Source organism: Delphinapterus leucas, chromosome 8 (genome assembly GCF_059928025.1).
Source record: "Delphinapterus leucas isolate spDelLeu-1000000601 "Yukka" chromosome 8, BTC_Dleu_Yukka2, whole genome shotgun sequence".
NCBI lineage: Eukaryota > Metazoa > Chordata > Mammalia > Artiodactyla > Monodontidae > Delphinapterus > Delphinapterus leucas.
Window position 1 is genome coordinate 63841516 of NC_143136.1, and position 20333 is coordinate 63861848.

The following is a 20333-nucleotide window of genomic DNA, read 5'->3' on the forward strand; positions in this document are numbered from 1 at the left end:
CTGTTTGTTTGTTCTTTAATTCTTCTAGATCTTTGTTAAACATTTTTTGCATCTTCTCGATCTTTGCCTCTATTATTTTTCCAAGGTCCTGGATCATCTTCACTATCATTATTCTGAATTCTTTTTCTGGAAGGTTGCCTATCTCCACTTATTTAGTTGTTTTTCTGGTTTTATCTTGTTGCTTCATCTGGTACATAACCCTCTGCCTTTTCATCTTGTCTGTCTTTCTGTGAATGTGGTTTTTGTTCCACAGGCCACAGGATTGTAGTTCTTCTTGCTTCTGCTGGCTGCCCTCTGGTGGATGAGTCTATCTAAGAGGCTTGTGCAAGTTTCCTAATGGGAGGGACTGGTGGTGGGTAGAGCTTGCTGTTGCTCTGGTGGGCAGAGCTCAGTAAAACTTTAATCCGCTTGACTGCTGATGGGTGGGACTGGGTTCCCTCCCTGTTGGTTGTTTGGCCTGAGGCGACCCAACACTGGAGCCTACCCGGCCTCTTTGGTGGAGCTAATGGTGGACTCTGGGAGGGCTCATGCCAAGGATTACTTCCCAGAACTTCTGCTGCCGGTGTCCTTGTCCTCATGGTGAGACAGAGCCACCCCCCACCTCTGTAGGAGACCCTCCAACACTAGCAGGTTGATCTGTTTCAGTCTCCCCTGGTGTCACTGCTCCTGCCCCTGGGTCCCAGTGTGCACACTACTTTGTGTGTGCCCTCCAAGAGTGGAGTCTCTGTTTCCCCCAGTCCTGTTGGAGTCCTGCAATCAAATCCCACTAGCCTTCAAAGTCTGATTCTCTAGGAATTCCTCCTCCCGTTGCCGGACCCCCAGGTTCGGAAGCCTGACGTAGGGCTCAGAACCTTCATTCCAGTGGGTGGACTTCTGTGGTATAAGTGTTCTCCAGTTTGTGAGTCACCCACCCAGCAGTTATGTGATTTGATTTTATTGTGATTGTGCCCCTCCTACCATCTCATTGTGGCCTCTCCTTTGTCTTTGGATGTGGGGTATCTTTTTGGTGAGTTCCAGTGTCTTCCTTTCGATGATTGTTCAGCAGTTAATTGTGATTCTGCTGTTCTCGCAAGAGAGAGTGAGAGCACATCCTTCTACTCTGCCATCTTGAACCAATCTCCTGTATATGTATATCTGATTCACTTCGTTATAAAGCAGAAATTAACACACCATTGTAAAGCAATTATACTTCAATAAAGATGTTAAAAAAAAAAAAGGGAAGAAGCTCTTTAAGTGGAAATGCTTAAAGAAAATACAGTTATGGGATGGTTGTTTTTCCCAGAGAAAGAAAACTCTAATAATGAAGACTGATAAATACTAAAAAGTAAAGAGATAAGAAACAGGAGATTATTATAATGGGTCTGATGAATGAAAGGGCTGTGACAGTGGGAACAAATTGGAGCAGAGGTGCACAAATCTTTTAAGAAGTAAAGGCAACAAGACCTGGAGTTTGCTGGAATTTTAGCGGGATAGGAGACATGGTGACTCAGTAATTATATCACGTTTAAAACTGAGAGTTCTGGAGAATGGTAGAGGTTTTTTTTATTTCAAAAAATTTTTGAGATTGAGTAGTGCTAATGAAGAATATGGTAACTCTGGGCCTTCTCTTTAGGTTAAGCAGAAGAACTGAGTCTCCTTTTCAACTATCACAGAATTTCCATTTTCTTCAGGTATTCAAATGCAATCAAACTACTTCATTCTAGAGACTCTTGAGACCTCAGATATTTGAGAATGGAAAGCTTTATTTTTTCAGAATAACGCAACATATGGACATGGTCTCTCAAGCCAGAATTGGTATGGCATTTAATGGCCTTAGGTCTTCCCCTTTTTTGTTAAGTTTGTAGCCTTGGTGAATTAATGCAGAGGGAAAGTATTTCAGAATGGAATTGTCATGATAATGACGTGATTGGTATTTTGATTCTTTGTATTCGCCTGAACTACCTGTAGTTACATCTACGACAAATAGTATTATAAGAATATCACCATGCACTTGGATATTCTCCTACTCAGATTACAGGCTGCCCTTGGTATTCACTGGAACTAGGTTTTCCCCAAAGGCACATGTTCTGGGGAAAAAAGAGTGTGCGAGCTCTTTGTATATTTTGGAGATTAATCCTTTGTCACTTGCTTTGTTTGCAAATATTTTCTCTCATTCTGAGGGTTATCTTTTTGTTTTGTTTATGGTTTCCTTTGCTGTGCAAAAGCTTTTAAGTTTCATTAGGTCCCATTTGTTTATTTTTGCTTTTATTTTCATTACTCTAGGATGTGGGTCAAAAAAGATCTTGCTGTGATTTATATCATAGAGTGTTCTGCCTATGTTTTCCTCTAAGAGTTTCATAGTGTCTGGCCTTACATTTAGGTCTTTAATCCATTTTGAGTTTATTTTTGTTTATGGTGTTAGGGAGCAATTCTAATTTTTTTCTTTTACATGTAGCTGTCCAGTTTTTCCAGCACAACTTACTGAAGAGACTGCCTTTTCTCCATTGTATATTCTTGCCTCCTTTGTCATAGATTAGGTGACCACAGGTGCAAGGGTTTATCTCTGGGCTTTCTATCCTGTTCCATTGATCTATATTTCTGTTTTTGTGCCAGTACCATACTGTCTTGATTACTGTAGCTTTGTAGTATAGCATGAAGTCAGGGAGCCTGATTGTCCATCAACAGAGGAATGGATAAAGAAGATGTGATACATATATACAATGGAATATTACTAAGCCATGAAGAGGAATGAAATAGTGTCATTTGCAGAGACATGGATAGACCTAGAGATGGTCATACAGAGTGAAGTAAGTCAGAAAGAGAAAAACAAATATCATATAATATTGCTTATGTGTGGAATCTAGAAAAATGGTACAGATGAACTTATTTGCAAAGCAGAAACAGACACAGATGTAGAGAACAAACTTGTGGATACCAAGGGGGGAAGTGTTGGTAGGATGAATTGGGAGATTGGGATTGACATATATACACTACTATGTATAAAGTAGATAACTAATGAGAACCTATTGTATAGCACAAGGAACTCTCCTCAGTGCTCTGTGTGACCTAAATGGGAAGGGAACCTAAAAAATAGGGGATATATGTATAGCCAATTCACTTTGCTGTGCAACAGAAACTAACACAACATTGTAAAGCAACTATACTCCAATAAAAATAAAACAATGTGTGAGGAGGAGATGGTATTTGGTGCCAGCCTCCACCTACCTCCACCCATCCCCTCCTCTACCTAGTATGCCAGTCCCAGTTTGAGTGATCTTTTCTCTTGCACCTCGTGGAATTCTAACTCACCTTTTCCCCGTCTGGGCCTTTCTCTGATCCTAGACTCTGTAAGTAGGAGAACAGATTCCATTATTTATGTGGTTGGCAAGAGAAAAAATAGCAATTCTTATCTATGACGAAAAGCTCCTCAGATGGGGGAGTTGTGAACATTCCATTAGTTCACTCAGAGAAGTAAAAAAGTTTGGGAATCTGGGAGTAACAATTATGTTTTTAAACTGTAAAGTGTATTCTGCTATAGTTTCTTTGGATTCAGTTACTGAGGGCTGGTGGCTCCAACTCTAGGGCCCTAAGAGGGAGCTGGTAGAGTTTGTTGTGCAGCACATGCCCTGATTCTAGAAAGCTTCTGGAAAGAGACTTCATTGGCACTTCCCAGTGCTAGGTGTTTGGAGTCCGTTCCTTTTTTCTTTTTTTTTTTTCAACATAAAAATGGTATCAGTTTCAGCCTTCATCCTCTTTTAAGGCTACCATGGATATTCAAAATCTTCAAACTTTTTCCTCCCAGCTTTCTCCCTTCCACTGACGTGCACAGATCACTACGTTGCTTTAAAACCTTTTTATCTTTGGAAAGACTAGAGCTCCAGAAAATCTGGGCAATTCTTAATCAAGACTAACCCAAGAGGTATTGTTTAATGGGTACAAAGTTTCAGTTTGGGATGATGAAAAATATCTAGAAATGTATAGTGGTGATGGTTGCACAACAATGTGAATATACTTAATGCCACTGAATTGAATGCTTAAAAATGGTTAAAATGATAAATTTTACCTTATAGGTATTTTACCACAATTTTAAAAAGTCAGGTTGGTGGTTACGTCAAGAAGGAGCTACGGATGGGAGTATTTTGGAAGGGCCTGGCATTTTCTGTTTTTCCTCTAGTGATTACACGTCTGTTTAGTAATTATTATATTTACCTTTGCTTTGTATTGCAGCATAAAATTATGTTATATTTCTTAGTAAAAAGAAATATAAAATTGTCTGAGTTGAAGCAATATCATCTCTTAGCTCTCTGTCTGAGGCATGTCTGGCTCCTTTTCATCCTCCGTAACCATCAGGATAGCACAGTGGTTGGGCACAGCTTCCGAGGTCAGAGAGCTTGGGGTTTGCATCCTGGTTCTGGTTCTTGCAGCTGTGCGACACTGAAGGAGTTCTTAAGGTTCTAGGATTCACCTCCTCATCCGTAAAATCGTGATAACAATAGTAACTTCATCATCAGGCCGATGTGAGGATTTTTGAGTAAATGATGTATCTTAAGTGTTAGCTATGGTTGCTGGGACACAGTAAACTGTCTAAAAATGGTTGGCAATTGTTATTGCCCCATTGTAATTGCATCTCATCCCTTTCCATCCCCCTACCTCTACCTAATCCAAATTCCTTTAAAATGGATGTCTTTTCTCTATATTTCTTGTGCTTTGGATTCTAGGGTTAGAAAGTTGGGGTTCTCTTGGCAGTGAAAGAGGGTACCTATCTACCTGGCTTGTCTTAATTCTCTTGCCATAGAAAAGCAACCACCATCTTTGTTTAGTAATCAGTTCAGAAGCTCAATAAATGCAATGAATAGTTTCTGTAAAATGGTAGCCAACCAGAGGAATGAATAAGGCATGGTCACTTACAGAATGAGTAGCTTATCGCTCAATTCCTGATGCAAACTAAACATGAGTTGCAAACTTGAAGGCAAATTAAGTCCCCAAAAGCAATGGACTAAGAAAAGAGAATGGAGTAGTATTTTTCTTTGATGATAGCATTATTTGACAAAATTGGTTACTCCATTAACAGCACCTTTTTATGTTTCAGGCTTTGTTTTGGATACAAAGCATACATCAATAAAAATGATCAGATAAAAATCCCTTGTGGACTTACATCCTGGTAAGGAAAAAATAGATAGATAGATGGATGGATAGATAGATAGATAGATAGATAGATAAACTTTACAGCACTAGAAGGTGATAACTGCTTCAGAGAAAAATATAGAGTAGGATAAAAAGGGTCAGAATGAGAAAAGAGAATGGAATGTTGTTTGCATTTTTAAATATTTTGGTCAGCAGACATTTGAACAAAATTGTGAAGGATCTGAGAGAGTGAACCACAGGGACATTTGGAGGAAAAAAATTACAAGTCGAGGGAACACACTGCACAAATGCCTCCAAAGCAGAAGTATGTCTGGCTTGGGCAAGGAACAATAAGGAAGCCAGTGTAGAGGCCAGAAATAATAATAATGATAGGAATAAAGTAGCTAATTTCTGCTGAGCTCTCAACTCTGAGCAGTCTTCTAAACATTATTATATATAATCTTCAAAACCTTCTCACAATGTAGGCAGAGTTATTCCTTCCATTTTATAGATAGATAAGCCAAGATCGTTAAGACGTTGAATAATTTGCACAAGATTACACAGCTAGCAACCACTGGAGCCGGATGTCTCCAATTCCAAAGCTCACGTTCTTAGCCACAACACTTTTTGCATTACATCTTTGTCTTGGAGGTCAAGATGGGATTAGCTCTACTCTGTTCCCCACTTGTCAAAACTGTGCAGTTCTTTGTTCTGACCTCTTTACTAGTTCACTTGTCCTTTAGATGCATTTTATTTTACTTTATAAATCTATTTATTTTTATTTTTGGCTGCGTTGGCTTTCATTGCTGTGCGTGGGCTTTTCTCTAGTTGCGGTGAGCGGGGGCTACTCTTAGTTGCCGTGCATGGGCTTCTCAATGCGGTGGCTTCTCTTGTTGCGGAGCACGGGCTGTAGGCACACAGGCTCAGTAGTTGTGACGCACAGGCTTAGTTGCTCCGCGGCATGTGGGATCTTCCCGGACTAGGGCTCGAACCCGCGTCCCCTTCACTGGCAGGAGGATTCTTAACCCCTGTGCCACCAGGGAAGCCCTAGATGCATTTTAATTCAAATACAGAGTATAACGTGTTAGCAGGGGTTTTCCATGGCCCCTTTACCATCTTGTGACATTTCCAAATTCTTTCCTCTTCTTTCCCATTCTGATCCGCCATAATTTTACCAGCTCTCCCTTTGCATACAAACCAGTTCAGCCTCAAGCAGAAATCTATACAGCAGAGGGTAACCACATCCTCTTTGGGCTTCTTCCTCCAAAGATGTCTGGTGGAGCCTCTTCAGATTAAGTTTTACTTCGTGAATATAGGATTGTGAGCACTCATACTCAGAGACATTGCTTTTGCAAGTTATTTTGGTAAATCCTTTTTCCTTCCTCCTTTTATTTTTATTTAAGTTTACTTATTTATTGTATTTTTGGCTGCGTTGGGTCTTCGTTGCCATGTGGGGGCTTCTCATTGCAGTGGCTTGTGGAGCATGGGCTCCAGGCGCGTGGGCCTCAGTAGTTGTGGCATGTGGGCTTCAGTAGTTGTGGCTCACGGGCTCTAGAGTGCAGGCTCAGTAGTTGTGGCGCATGGACTTCGTTGCTCCGCAGCATGTGGGATCTTCCCAGACCAGGGCTTGAATTCATGTCCCCTGCATTGGCAGGCAGATTCTTAACCGCTGTGCCACCAGGGAAGTCCCTATTTATTTATTTTTGTATACAGTTTTCAAGATTCACCTCAGTCTTTGATAGTATTACTTTAAAAATTTCTAGATTCTCAACCCTGTCTACCACCTTCTTAATCAAATGCAAAGTAGATTAAAAATAAAGCCAGGAAATTGTACTGAAGTTTTAAAAGTCTGTTCACTTCTCTGTCCATTGATGAATGTTTCTCATCAGAATTCCAATGAGCATTATCCCTGTCCAAATTAAATCATCTCCTTCTCTCTTCAAAGAAAACACAAGAGGATTTAACTACTTTTCCTTCTTCAATATATATAAAATATTTTCTCCTGGTAAAAGTGTTTGTCAAATTTCAAACCAGAATCAGAAGGACAGAATGTTCATTCCTCTATTAGGTTATAAAATCCTTGAGCTAGAAAGACAATGATCTTGACAAGGAAGAAATTCATCTTTTTGCATTAGTAACTGAACTGAAATGGAAAAATGAGAGTGGAAAATTTGGATACTTTCCCCATGAAGAACATGTAAAATTACAATTGCTTGGCTATTGGTATACTTGGAATGGGTATTGAAATAGATATGGGTGAAGGAAACCATGAGTTTTGTGAATAATGCTTTTTAAAGGAAGTTCTAGTTTTTAAAAAATGGAAAGACAAGTATGTTGACCAAATTTTTGAGACTGATGACATTAACTTGAATGGCAGAAAGCCAATCTATGGTAATTGCTTTCTTCAGAAGCTAAAGGTACATTTACTTTTTAAATCATATGGAAAAATCAGGCATAGGGAGTAACCAAGCACAAGTTATCATATTCCAAGTGGAAGCCAAATGGTTCTTAGACTGTGACATATACAATAGTACCCATGGAAATGGCCTGACTCAACTCTTCCCTCGAAAACCTCTCCAGGTTTCTTTGCCTTCCTAGAATGACTGAAACTGATATGTCCCTAAATAAACATGACTTTACACACTTTATTCTTTATCCTTTATTTCTTTATTGGAAATTTTCAAATAGATACAAAATGAGAGAGATCATTTTAATGAATCCTCAGCTCTTATCACACAGCTTCAACCACTATCAACACATGGTCAATCTTATTTCATCTATACCTCATCCTCTTAACACCCTTTCATACAATTTTGAAGCGTGTCTAAGAGAGCATATCATTTCATTTGTAAATATACAATTTCTTCTCAAGTTTAAAGAGTTGTAGCCTGAAACAGACAGTAAATCAATGTTAAAGAAAAGTGGTGAAGTCACTCCCATCTTAAATGTGCTTCCTGATTCCACTGGCTCACCATAGCTTCTCATTTTAGCCCAAGAAAGATAAGAGCACAGTTTTAACCAAGACTAGTAGTCAATCTATTGGAAAAAAAAAGTCAAGAAGGTGAAGATTCACTGTCATATATAGTAGATGCACATAATTATTTTTGTCTGCCTAGCATCTGAATACCATTTTCTGTCTTTGGAGACTTCTACACGTTGAAGCATCATAGAAGAAAAATCTATTTCCCACTGTAGGAGCTGAAAATGCAGAAGCTCGCTTTTCCGGCTCTGTTGTATCTAGAGCCATGGCCATAATGGAGGCTTAGCCATGAGACACACCTGCCCCAGATTGCAAAAAGGAGTTGGTGACCCAAAGAAGAACGGACACAGAGAGCCTGCTGTGGATGCAGCGGCTGTGGCAGCCATGTCCATTTTGTGGGTAGGGAGGGGAGAGGAGGAATACAGTGGGAGACAGTGACAGTGGTGCCAGTATCTGAGTTCAGCTTCAGCATATACAGCCTATTGATGTATGCTCAGCCATGAAGTCAATGTGGGACCAGGTTGTAAATATGATTATGGCTGGGGTGCTAGCTAAATAGTTTCCAAGCTGGTTTTTCAGCTCTGCTGGCCATTCTTTGAGCTACCAATATTTTTTGACTAAATTATTCTCTGTATAATCAATGTTTCTGTTTTTGCTATCAAGAAACCCGACTGATGCACCTGGAGTCTATGCAAAACTTTAAATAAGCACCTCAAAGGGACCCTAAGATATAAGATGGATTAAGGAAGAAATAGAGAGGAGACCAAAAATTATTCAAAGATCACCAACAAAACGCTGGTAGAAACATATCGCAGTAGCAGTTTGAATAATTGTAGAGCAGTTCTGTTAGTGTGGTAGTTGAAGTTTTTTTCACTGCATTCCATTTGAACTTCTTGGTTCAAGGCATTGTTGATATATAACAGCGTTCATCAAACATTGCCTATAAGAGTAAAACATGTGGGAAGAAAAGTCACCTTAAATATCCACCAGTTGGATTGGTCACATTAAGACAAACTCGGCTACACTTGTCTCTTCCACTGCCCATCCTACCCCGTCTTCTGCCAAAAGTTAATGGTTTTGGAAAAATGTCAGCGACACAATTTTAAGTTAAAAAAAAAAAAGCATGAAAACCCAACATCAAGCTAGATAGAAGAACAGTTCCAAGTATAGCCCCATTTCTGAAAGGTTCGTGTTTGTGAATATATACAGTATGTAAATATAAACACAGCAGAACTTCATGATGACCCTCAGTGGGAGACAGGAATAAAGAGATAATTTTTATTTGTTTTTTTTCATAAGCTTTATGTATTAGTTTCCTATTGCTGCTGTAACAAATTACCACAAATTTAGTGGCTTAAAACAACACAAATTTATTATCCTACAATTCTGGAGGTCAGAAGTCTGAAATGAGGGACTTCACTGGTGGCACAGTGGTTAAGAACCCTCCTGCCAATGCAGGGGACACGGGTTCGAGCCCTGGTCCGGGAAGATCCCACATGCCGCAGAGCAACCAAGCCTGTGTGCCACAACTACTGAGCCTGTGCTCTAGAGCCCAGCCCACGTGCCACAACTGCTGAAGCCTGCATGCCTAGAACCCGTGCTCCACAGAGAAGAGCTGCCGCAATGAGAAGCCTGTGCACCGCAACGAAGAGTAGCCCCTGCTCGCTGCAACTAGAGAAAGCCCACAGGCATCAACAAAGACCCAACACAGCCAAAAATAGATAAATAAATAAATATATTTTTTTTAAAAAGAAGTCTGAAATGAGCCTTATCGGGCTTAAGAGGTCAGCAGGGCTGTTTTCCTTCTGGAGGCTGCAGGAGAGAATCTGTTTTCTTTACCTTTCCATCTTCTAGATGCTACCCACAATCCTTGGAGTGTGACCTCTTCCTTCATCTTCCAAGTACATCACTCCAACCTCTGGTCCCCTCATCACATCTCCTTTTCTGACTTTATCCTCTTGCTCCCTCTTTCACAGGCCCTTGTGATTACATCAAGCTCACTTGGATAATCCAAGAAAACCTTCCTGTCTCATGGCCCTTAACTTAATTATATTTGCAAAGTCCCTTTTGCCATGAAAGTTAACATATTCATAGGTTCCAGAGATTAGGACTTTAGGAGGCCATTATTCTATCTATCACACATTCTAAAAACAATCTAATGTTATTGAGAATTTATTTTTTCCCTTGAAGCCTTGTTCTCAATAGTTTAATAGTTTTATAGTGTAATTGTAAAATTCCTACAAAGCCTCAACTAGAGTGCAGTATTTAAGCCAAATAGATTAAATGATTAGTTTTCATTTTTGTCACTTTTTTTTTTTTACAAAAATAATATGTTTTTTTCAAACCCAAGATAATGCTAGAAATTAAAGAATTTATAGTTCTCCATATTTCCTTTCTTTTCACTATCTGTGGCTTTTTTTATATCACAGTTACATTATTTCATTTGACAAAATGTCTTGAAAGTATTGTTCAGTATAGGTACGGTTGACATTGAATCCATTTTCTCACTTCTTAAAGATAGGTATTGTGCTAAGTGTCAATGAATATATACCAACAAATGCCATTAACAATAATATAAATAACAAAGATATTAACTTTTTTTACCATTTTTTTGTCAAATGTTTTTCAGATTTTTTTTCATGTGGACCATTTTTGAAGTCTTTATTGAATTTGTTACAATATTGCTTCTGTTTTATGTTTTGGGTTTTTGACCACAAGGCATGTGAGATCTTAGCTCCCTGACCAGGGATTGAACCCACACCCCCTGCATTGGAAGGCAAAGCCTTAACCACTGGACTGCCAGGGAAGTCCATTTTGAACCATTTTGTATCCTTCCTTTCATTTATTTTTTTAATTAATTTTTATTGGAGTATATTTGCTTTACAATGTTGTGTTAGTTTCTACTGTTTTATATAATAATTCATCAATGGATAAAGAAGATGTGGTATATATACACAGTGCAATACTACTCAGCTGTAAAAAAGAATGAAATAATGCCATTTGCAGCAACGTGGATGGACCTGGAGATTATCATATTAAATGAAGTTATTATTAAGTGAAGTTAAGTCAGAAAGAGAAAGACAAATACCATATGATACCACTTATATGTGGAATCCAAAATATGACACAAATGAACTTATTTACAAAACAGAAACAGCTCACAGATGTAGAAAAACTTATGATTACCAAAGGGGAAAAGGGGTGGGGGAGGGATAAATTAGGAGTTTGGGGTTAGCAGATACAAAGTACTATATATAAAATAGGTAAACAACAAGGTCCTACTGTATAGCAGAGGGAACTATATTCGATATCCTGTAGTAAACCATAATGGAAAAGAATATGAAAAAGAATATATGTGTGTATGTGTATAACTGATTCACTTTGCTGTACACCAGAAACTAACACAACATTGTAAATCAACTGTACTTCAATAAATAAACCATCAAATGCTAACATTTACATTAAAGATATATGGCTTTTGATGCCTTTAAAATTTGGCCCAAATGGTAGATAATAATAGAATAATTTCTAGTTCAAGTGTGTTTTATGCTTGAAAACAGAAATTCATGATTAATATATTTTTGTTTACCTATAACTGTTAATGGTTGGGAAAGAAATATTTCTTCCAATATAAAAGGATTCTCAGTTTCTGTTGCTGTTATATAAAATAATATCAAATCTCCATCTCCTGATTTACAGAATATCTGATGGAAAAATGCTCACTAATAACAATCTGTACAGTTAGGGATGCTCTCTCCAAGGATAAATGTGATTAACGGGCTTGCTAAATAACTCAGCTAGAAAAAAAAAAAATAGACAACATAGCTTTCATTTGTCAACCCGCCTTAAAAGCAAATGACAGGAGCAATTTCTCTTTTTCTTTTACTCGCCCAATATGAATTCATAGTCATTAGAGGGTTGAGTGTGCAATGCCTTGCAGGTGTTCTTTTGTAACACAGGAATATTCATTAAGTCTTTGTACAATATCCAGTCACTAATTACTATTTAGCTCCACGAGTTCATGTCTCAGAGTCTTTATGTGTTGCTGTTTTTCCCTGTTCAGCCAGCCTCCTTTGCTTGGCAGTGTTTTGCATCTGCCTTCCCCCTGTGTGTTTGTAACTATTTCTCTGGTGTAGGTCTTTCTCCAGCCTTCACAGAACCTCAGTAGCATAGTGGGTATATTTTGACTCCACTGAATTTCTGTTACAGAATTCTCTCTCCACCTCCTCTCACCGCCCACGATTTTCATGTTGTTCCCAGTGATATCTTGCCAACCTTCTACTTTCCTGGGAAACTGTATGAAGACTTCTTTTTTTTCCGAACTATAGAATCTTGACAGAAATGATCATAATGTTAATAGGTGGGTCTGTTATCATGGGGAAAATGTAAGGAATGGTTTAATTCATAGGAAAGAATGTAATCGTGCAGAAGTTTTCTAATTAGAATATCTTTCTCCTAATGGTAGAGTAGTTAGAAGTCAGGTTTATAGAGAGTTGAAATTCCCCTAAGATTATTACTTCATACTTGAGGCCCTCCCTGCACACTCTGGGCAACTGACCAACTGGAATGATTTCAGGGGTCTGGGAAGCTCCTTGGTCGCACATATTTCCCTGACCAAGGTTCAGAAGAACCACTCCTTAAGGGCTTTCTGGTAAAGATGTTTTACGATTAGTAGCTAATCTTTGGGGCTAGTTAAACCTATCATCATTCACATTACCTAAACAGAGAGCAGACACTAAAGGTATGGGAACTCATGAAGTGTCATTTTTAAATGGAAAGGACCAATTAAGAGAAGTGATAGAGAAAAATGCCTGGAGGGCAGCACACTGTAAACAGTTTGTGGTTTGAAGTTCATCAAAGAAAAGAAGCAACAGGAAAGCTTCAGGGAATGTTGCATAGTTTTCCATATAGATGTATTTATTCATCACTATTTTACATGGTTCTTATTAAGTGTCTATTGCCTATGGTCCAGTTAAACCATTTGGTGTCAGCTATGCAAAGCAATAGTTTTTCACGTTTTTATTTTACTGGCCAAAATCTTTTCCAATAAAAAATTTACATATTCTCAGTGTGTAAACCAAATGAAAGGAGAGCTATCCTGATTGAAGAGGGTTGGAATATTTGAGGATTTCTCTTTCCCACAGCACCTGGCCTCTCCTTCCTCTCCCCCAACAATCTGTGAGGCAGCTCTCTGATTAAAGTCTGTTTGAGTAATCAACATCCTTTGAAATGAGGGGCATTTATTCAATAGATTCATGATTGAAACCACCACTTCAAGAAGAAAAATCACTCTTCATTAAAGTTGGCAAACTGAAGAAATTGCTGATACCCCACTTCATTAATCCATTCACTCATTTTCTTTTCCAAAGAATATTGATAACCTAGTATGTGCCACTGACATGCTCTGGAGATAGGAGAGTGACCAATGTAGACATGGGCTGTGCCTCACAGAATTTACACCCTAATTAAGAGTCAGCCATTTGAAGCAACATGGATGGACCTAGAGATTATCGTACTAAGTGAAGTCAGTCAGGCAGAGAAAGACAAATACGATATGTTATCACTTATATGTGGAATCTAAAAAAAATGATACAAATGAACATATTTACAAAACAGAAACAGATTCACATAGAAAACAAATTTATGACTGCCAAAGAGGAAGAGGGGGAGGAATAAATTAGGAGTATAAAATGAACAGGTACACACTACCACATATAAAATAAACAACAAGGATTTACTGTAGAACACAGGGAACTATATTTAATACCTTGTAATAACTTATAATGGAAAAGAATCAAAAAAAGACTATAAACATATACATATATATGTATAACCAAATCACTTTGCTGTACCTCTGAAACTGACATAATGCTGTAAATCAACTATACTTTAATTAAAAAAAAAAGTCAGCTATGTGCCATCACATGCACTCTTTGAACAAATGATTTGCCCAAGGTGTTTGCCCTCTGTCCAACCATATTTTGCTCAAAGCATACTTTTCCATAGATAATATTCTTAGACGTGTCTTATGACAACTTGCTCACACTGTATAAAGTTCAAAAGCTTATCTAGGTGGGGCTAATACAGCAATTGAGAACACTATTTGCAATATGTTGAAAGATTGCCAAAGCATTACCCAATCCCAAAAGACATTATTATTCTATAGTCAAAATATGCAGGATTAGAAGGAGTCTTTTCCATTCATCCATCCTACTGTTTCTCAGTTCCCTCTATCTATGAAGTTCTTTGGGACATTTAAAATTCATTCTCTGGGGACTTCCCTGGTGGCGCAGTGGTTAAGAATCTGCCTGCCAGTGCAGGGGACACGAGTTCGAGCCCTGGTCCTGGAAGATCCCACATGCCGCGGGGTAACTAAGCCCGTGCACCACAACTACTGAGCCTGCGCTCTAGAGCCCTCGAGCCACAACTACTGAGCCCACGCACCGCAACTACTGAAGCCCGCAGGCTTAGAGCCCGTGTTCCACAACAAGAGAAGCCACCGCAATGAGAAGCCTGAGCACCACAATGAAGAGTAGCCCCCGCTCGCCACAACTAGAGAAAGCCCGTGTGCAGCAACGAAGACCCAACACAGCCAAAAAAAAAAAAAATTCATTCTCTGAACAAACTCAAAAAAATCTCAACAGCTCATTTCTTTTAAGGCTTTTTCTTTTCTATCACCAGCAAATCATAGAAGAGCAGACAAGTTGCACAGCCTGTGATCTCAGGAAGCTGCGCCCGCAGAGGCAGACTGACTGGCTTCATAGGAGCCGCTGTGTGTGATCCCCAGGGTCTGCCCTTCCAGATGCCCTACATGTATAACTGAGCCACTTTGCTGTACCCCTGAAACTAACACCACATTGTAAATCAACTCGACTCCTATATAAATTTAAAAAAAGAAAATCTTTCTAGAGTCAATATTTTATATCATGCCATCCCTCCTCTTGGTATGCCCTCCAAACTACTGCATGTTACGTTTTCTTTTAAAAACATTCTTTACTTTTATTCTGAAAACCCTTGAAATAGCTCGAACCAGTCCAAAGTGAGGTAGAACAGTACCCGAAAATCAATGGCATAATAATAACTAACATAAATAGCACTAGTTTACTACTAGTTATTCATAATTAATTTGATCCTCACAATAACACTGTGACAGATGGAGAAACTGAGCTTCAGCAAATGCAGAATAACTAAAAGGCGCACAGTTAGAAAGCATCTGAGCTTAAACTCAAAAGCTGCTCTTCTGATACTCAGAACTGAGTCAAATCGGTACCCGCTGCCCACCCGCATTTCTGGACCTGGGATCATCCCAGGCCTCAGGCCTCCACATGGGCTCACGTTTAGATTCTTGAGAAAACTCGTCAGAAAGACATTTTAATCTTGATTTCCTGCAAGAAGGGGGAGGCGTTGTGAGGAATTCGAAGCCATCTATGAGAAAGAGGAAGGACAGGGTGGTGAGGTGACTGCAAGCACTGACTGGAATTGTGAGGTAGCGCCACTCAGCGCCTCGGGCCAGGCCTGCCCTGCTTCCCTCCGCCTTCTTCCTGCCCCTCAAGCACTCAAAGCTCTTTCCCACCTGGGGATCTTCACACTGCTGCCCACTCAGCCTGACGTGCTTCCCCAGACCTTCTACTGGCTGGTGCGTTTCCACGATTCCCATCATGTTCAGGTGGCCTCTCCTCAGGGAGGCCTCTTCTGACACCCCTCTATGACCCACCCCGTTGCCTCTGTCCTGTCACCTCATTTTGTTTTCCTCACACTGCTTACACTCTGAACTTGACTTATTGACTTTAAGATTGTGGCAAAACCCAGATAACGTGAAGTGTACCATCTTAAACATCTTTAAGTTCAGTGACATGAAGTATACTCACGAAGTTGTGCTGTGATCATGACCACCCAGCTGCAGAACTCTCTTGCAAAACTGAAACTCTATACCCATCGTATAACTCCCCATTCCCCTTCCCCAGCCCCTGGCGAGCATAATTCTGTGTTCTGTCTCTAGAAATGTGACTATCCTAGGCACCTCATGTAAGTGGATTCATACAGTGTTTATCTTTTTGTGACCAGATCATTGCACTTAGCATAATGTCCTCCAGTTTCACCCATGTTGTAGAATGTGCCAGAATTTACTTCCCTTTTAAGGCTGAATAATATTCCATCGTATGTATAGATCACTTTTTTTTTTTTTTTTACCCATTCATCCATTCATTGACACTAAAGTTGCTTCTACGTTTTGGCTATTGTGAATAATGCTGCTGTGAACATAGGTGTATAAATGTCTTCAAGTCCTTTCTTTCAAACTTTTTGGGTACGATACCCAGAAGTAGAATTGCTGGATCATATGGTAATTCTATTTTTACTTATTCAACATAGGCTGGCATACAGTAGGTACTTGATTATTTTTTGATTGGACAAAGGATGGCCGTTGGGCCATAGAGCACATACTTTTTCATTTAATTTTTAAAGTATATAATACATGTAAATGGTTAAAAAAAAACTATAATAGGGTTTAATTGACAAGTAAGTCTCTCTTCTTGCCCCCAACTAACTAATTTCTCTTGTTAGAGGCAATATTTTTACTAATTTCTTGTATGTCTGTCTAGAAATATTCTATGAATGTACAAACATATATAATATATACTCTCTTTCTTCATTTAATGGTATACTGACTTATGAACAAAGTGAAGAATTACCAGGCAGGGTCAGACTAATGGACTGATTCTGGGAAGAGTTAAGACCTCAGGATAAGAGCCCAGAAAAGACAGTCCTCAAGCATCAAGGAACATTCTTCCATGTGTCAGTTAAGTCCCTACTTGCAACTGGCAACACCTTTTCTCTGCCCCTTGTACACCAATTAATTCTGGGTGTCCTCCCTACCTGCCAAGGAGAAAGGCCACGTGGCAGGGCAGAAAGATGCAACATGAGTTTGATTGAGGGGTTTGAGGTCACAGCACGATGTGGAAGTGGGAAGTACCCAATAACCATCACAGTTATGAGGATGGAAGTGGTGGGTATGAGTCTGAACTAGAGATAAAGTCTTGGGTGTCAACTATAGAGAAAGGGGTGCTGAATTTTGTGGGCAGCAATGAGACTTCAGAGAGAGTGTGTCAAGAGGGAAGAGAAGGGCTTCCCTGGTGGCGCAGTGGCTGAGAGTCCGCCTGCCAATGCAGGGTACACGGGTTCGTGCCCCAGTCCGGGAAGATCCCACATGCCGCGGAGCGGCTGGGCCCATGAGCCATGGCCGCTGAGTCTGCGCGTCCGGAGCCTGTGTTCTGCAGCAGGAGGGGCCACAGCAGTGAGAGGCCCACGTACCGCCAAAAAAAAAAAAAAAGAGGGAAGAGCAGTAAGCCAAGGACTGGGCTCTGCTGATGCCCCTGGACAGCAGGCAGGGAGAGGGAAATTGTTGAAAACAAGTATCATCAGACAGCATCATCAGTAACAGAGGAAATTTAGACATGGGCATGACGGTGACGTTTCTTCAATTAATAACTTGGAAGTTCACTCTGAATCGTGTAAGCTTTCCTTTTTAGTACTTCCAGTAATTTTTTTGCTCTGAGACCAAATGCTTTCCTGGAACACTGTTCTGTAAAAATATGTAACTCTAAAAGGCACCATTTGCCGATGAGGAACAAGGAAGAAACAGTGTGTTCTGGCCACAAGCAGTATTCTGAACATGTTCCTCTGGCCAGATACTTGCCATATTTCCACTATTCCTTCCAGTCCTTCTTTTCTTCTTCAACCTATTTTAAAATACCATGTTTCCTTTCTGACTTACCTACTCATTTCTAAACCTAAAACAATAGTTGTTCTTTTCTCTGCATTGCCGTGCCATTTTTCTCTCTGTGGGTGGGAACAATTAGCTCTTTCTGAATCTTCAATTAGGTTCTTGATGATTTACCTATAAAAGTTACTTATAGATGTCTCTTAGGAACACTGTCCACAGTGGCTTGTTTATATCTTAATCTTTTTTTCTTTTTTTTGGCCGTGATGCCCAGCTTGTGGGATCTTAGTTCCCCCACTAGGGATTGAACCCAGGCCCTTGGCAGTGAGAGCCTGGAGTCCTAACCATTGGGCCACCAGGGAATTCCCTATATCTTAGGATACAACCTTTGAATCTTCAAACTTCTCTTTTCCCTCTTCTCTCCTGTTTCTTTCAGGCCCAAATATACAAGACAGCCTTCTGAATAGTAAGTACATTTCTCATGGGACAACTTGAAAGAATGCATTTTTTAAAAAAGGTCTTTTTGTCCTGAAGGAATAATGGGAATCCTGGTTCTTTGGCTGTTTTTTTGTTTTGTTTATTGAAGTATAGTTGATTTACAATATTGTGTTAGTTTCAGGTATACAGCAAAGTGATTCAGTTATATGTGTGTATATATATATAATATATATAATACATATATATAATATATATATTCTTTTTCGGATTATTTTCCCTTATAGGTTACTGAATGTAGTTCTCTGTGCTATATATAGTAAGTCCTTGTTGGTTACCTATTTTATATATAGTAATGTTCTTTGGCTGTTTTATGATGAAATTTCACCTTTGGCTTTCTATTTAGGGCTCACTGTATATCAATGCTATATTGTTCTTTGAGGGAGAGCAAGAAGGTACTTGTGAATCCTAGTAAGCCCACATATTAGGGATGCAAACACAAGTTCCAGAATCTATAAACTCATAAACATAAGTCCATGACATGTGGAGAAAAGAAAAATAACAAAGAAGGAGCCCAGTTATTCTCAAGAAAATACAGCTAAGGGGAAGAGTCTTAAAAATTATTTAAGCCTTCATATGTGTCTATACGTACTTATTTCTATTCAACTCGCCTTTATTGACTACTTATCATGTGTCAGGCACTCGTTAATGCGGTAACATAAAGATAAATAATTTTATAGAGCATAGGTAGTAGGTAAAATGAATATGACCTTTTCACAGAGAAAAGTAAATATGACACCATTGGTGTTACAAAATCCCAATGGAATGGAATGTCAACTAGGAATGGGGCTTTGGAAGGGAAATCTAGTTCAGGAAAGTATCTAATGGAAGAGATCTGTTGAGAAGGTATAAAACCCTGCATGAAATTCAGAAGGACACATTGGCTATATTTATTAGGAGAGAGTTAGAAGGTACCATACTTCTTCTGCATGCGTCATCCTACCCAAAGAGGAACATCTAATAAATCCTTGGCTTAGCTTGCTGACAGTTTCTCCTGTTAGGGTAGGAAAAACAATGAGGAAACAGCTGTGTTGGCTGTACTTCTAGCCAACCTGGAAGACTGGTCAGGGGTATGGAAATGGCAGGAGTCATGAGGGAAAGTGGTTCCAGTACATGATGATAACAAAGGGGGAGAAGTTGTGAGTGGCTAAGCACTTCCCTGACTGTAAGAAAGGAACCTGTAGAAGGTTCAAAGGAAATGTACATGTGATCCATCATCTGAGACTAAGAAGGAATATGACTAAAAGAGAGAAGGAGGTTCTACCAAGTTAAACACTGAGAAGGTAATTAGAAGTTATCTCGAGTAGAAAGAGAATGGGGAGATGGCCATAGAGACCAATGCAGGTACATAGATACACTGAGGACTTCTGATTTTGAGAGGCTATGTGGAAAAGATGCAAGCTGGGACACAAAGTGAAGGGCACCTAAAAAAGTGATGCAATCTTTTCAGACTAGCAAGAATCAGCCTATATATATGCTGATGGAGCGAGACGCTGTTTTGACACATTAACTATGACGTTTTCCCTGGAGACTCCTTGCTACCTTGTGACTCTCCCTCATCCGCAAGCTAGACACAAAGCCCCTGTTATCTCGAGTGAGAATTGTAACAGCAGCAACCCGAAGAAAATGTAGTTCAGTTCTGGGACCTGCTTTGTTGTACAGCTTTGTCAGAATAAGAGATACCCCCAAACCCCATACTGACTCACTCTGCCCCATGGCTATGCCAAGTTTGATTCTTTTTAAAATCAATGAGAAAATTTCAGAAATCAATTTTGTCTTTTTTTTTTTTTACTTGAAGAAATGAATAATTTTTTACTACCTTCTTTTTTCTCTAAGATAATTTTAACAATAATAAATGTTACTCAGACTACTTAAAGACATTTCTACTACAGGTGAATTTTTTCACTGGATTATACATGAAGTCCAGGAGCCCACTCCCTACCCATTGCCAACAACAACCCTTACCAGGCTCAAACACACAAGAACTCCAGGGCATGGTCAAGTGACTACCACAAGGAAAGGAGGTATTTGACTCCT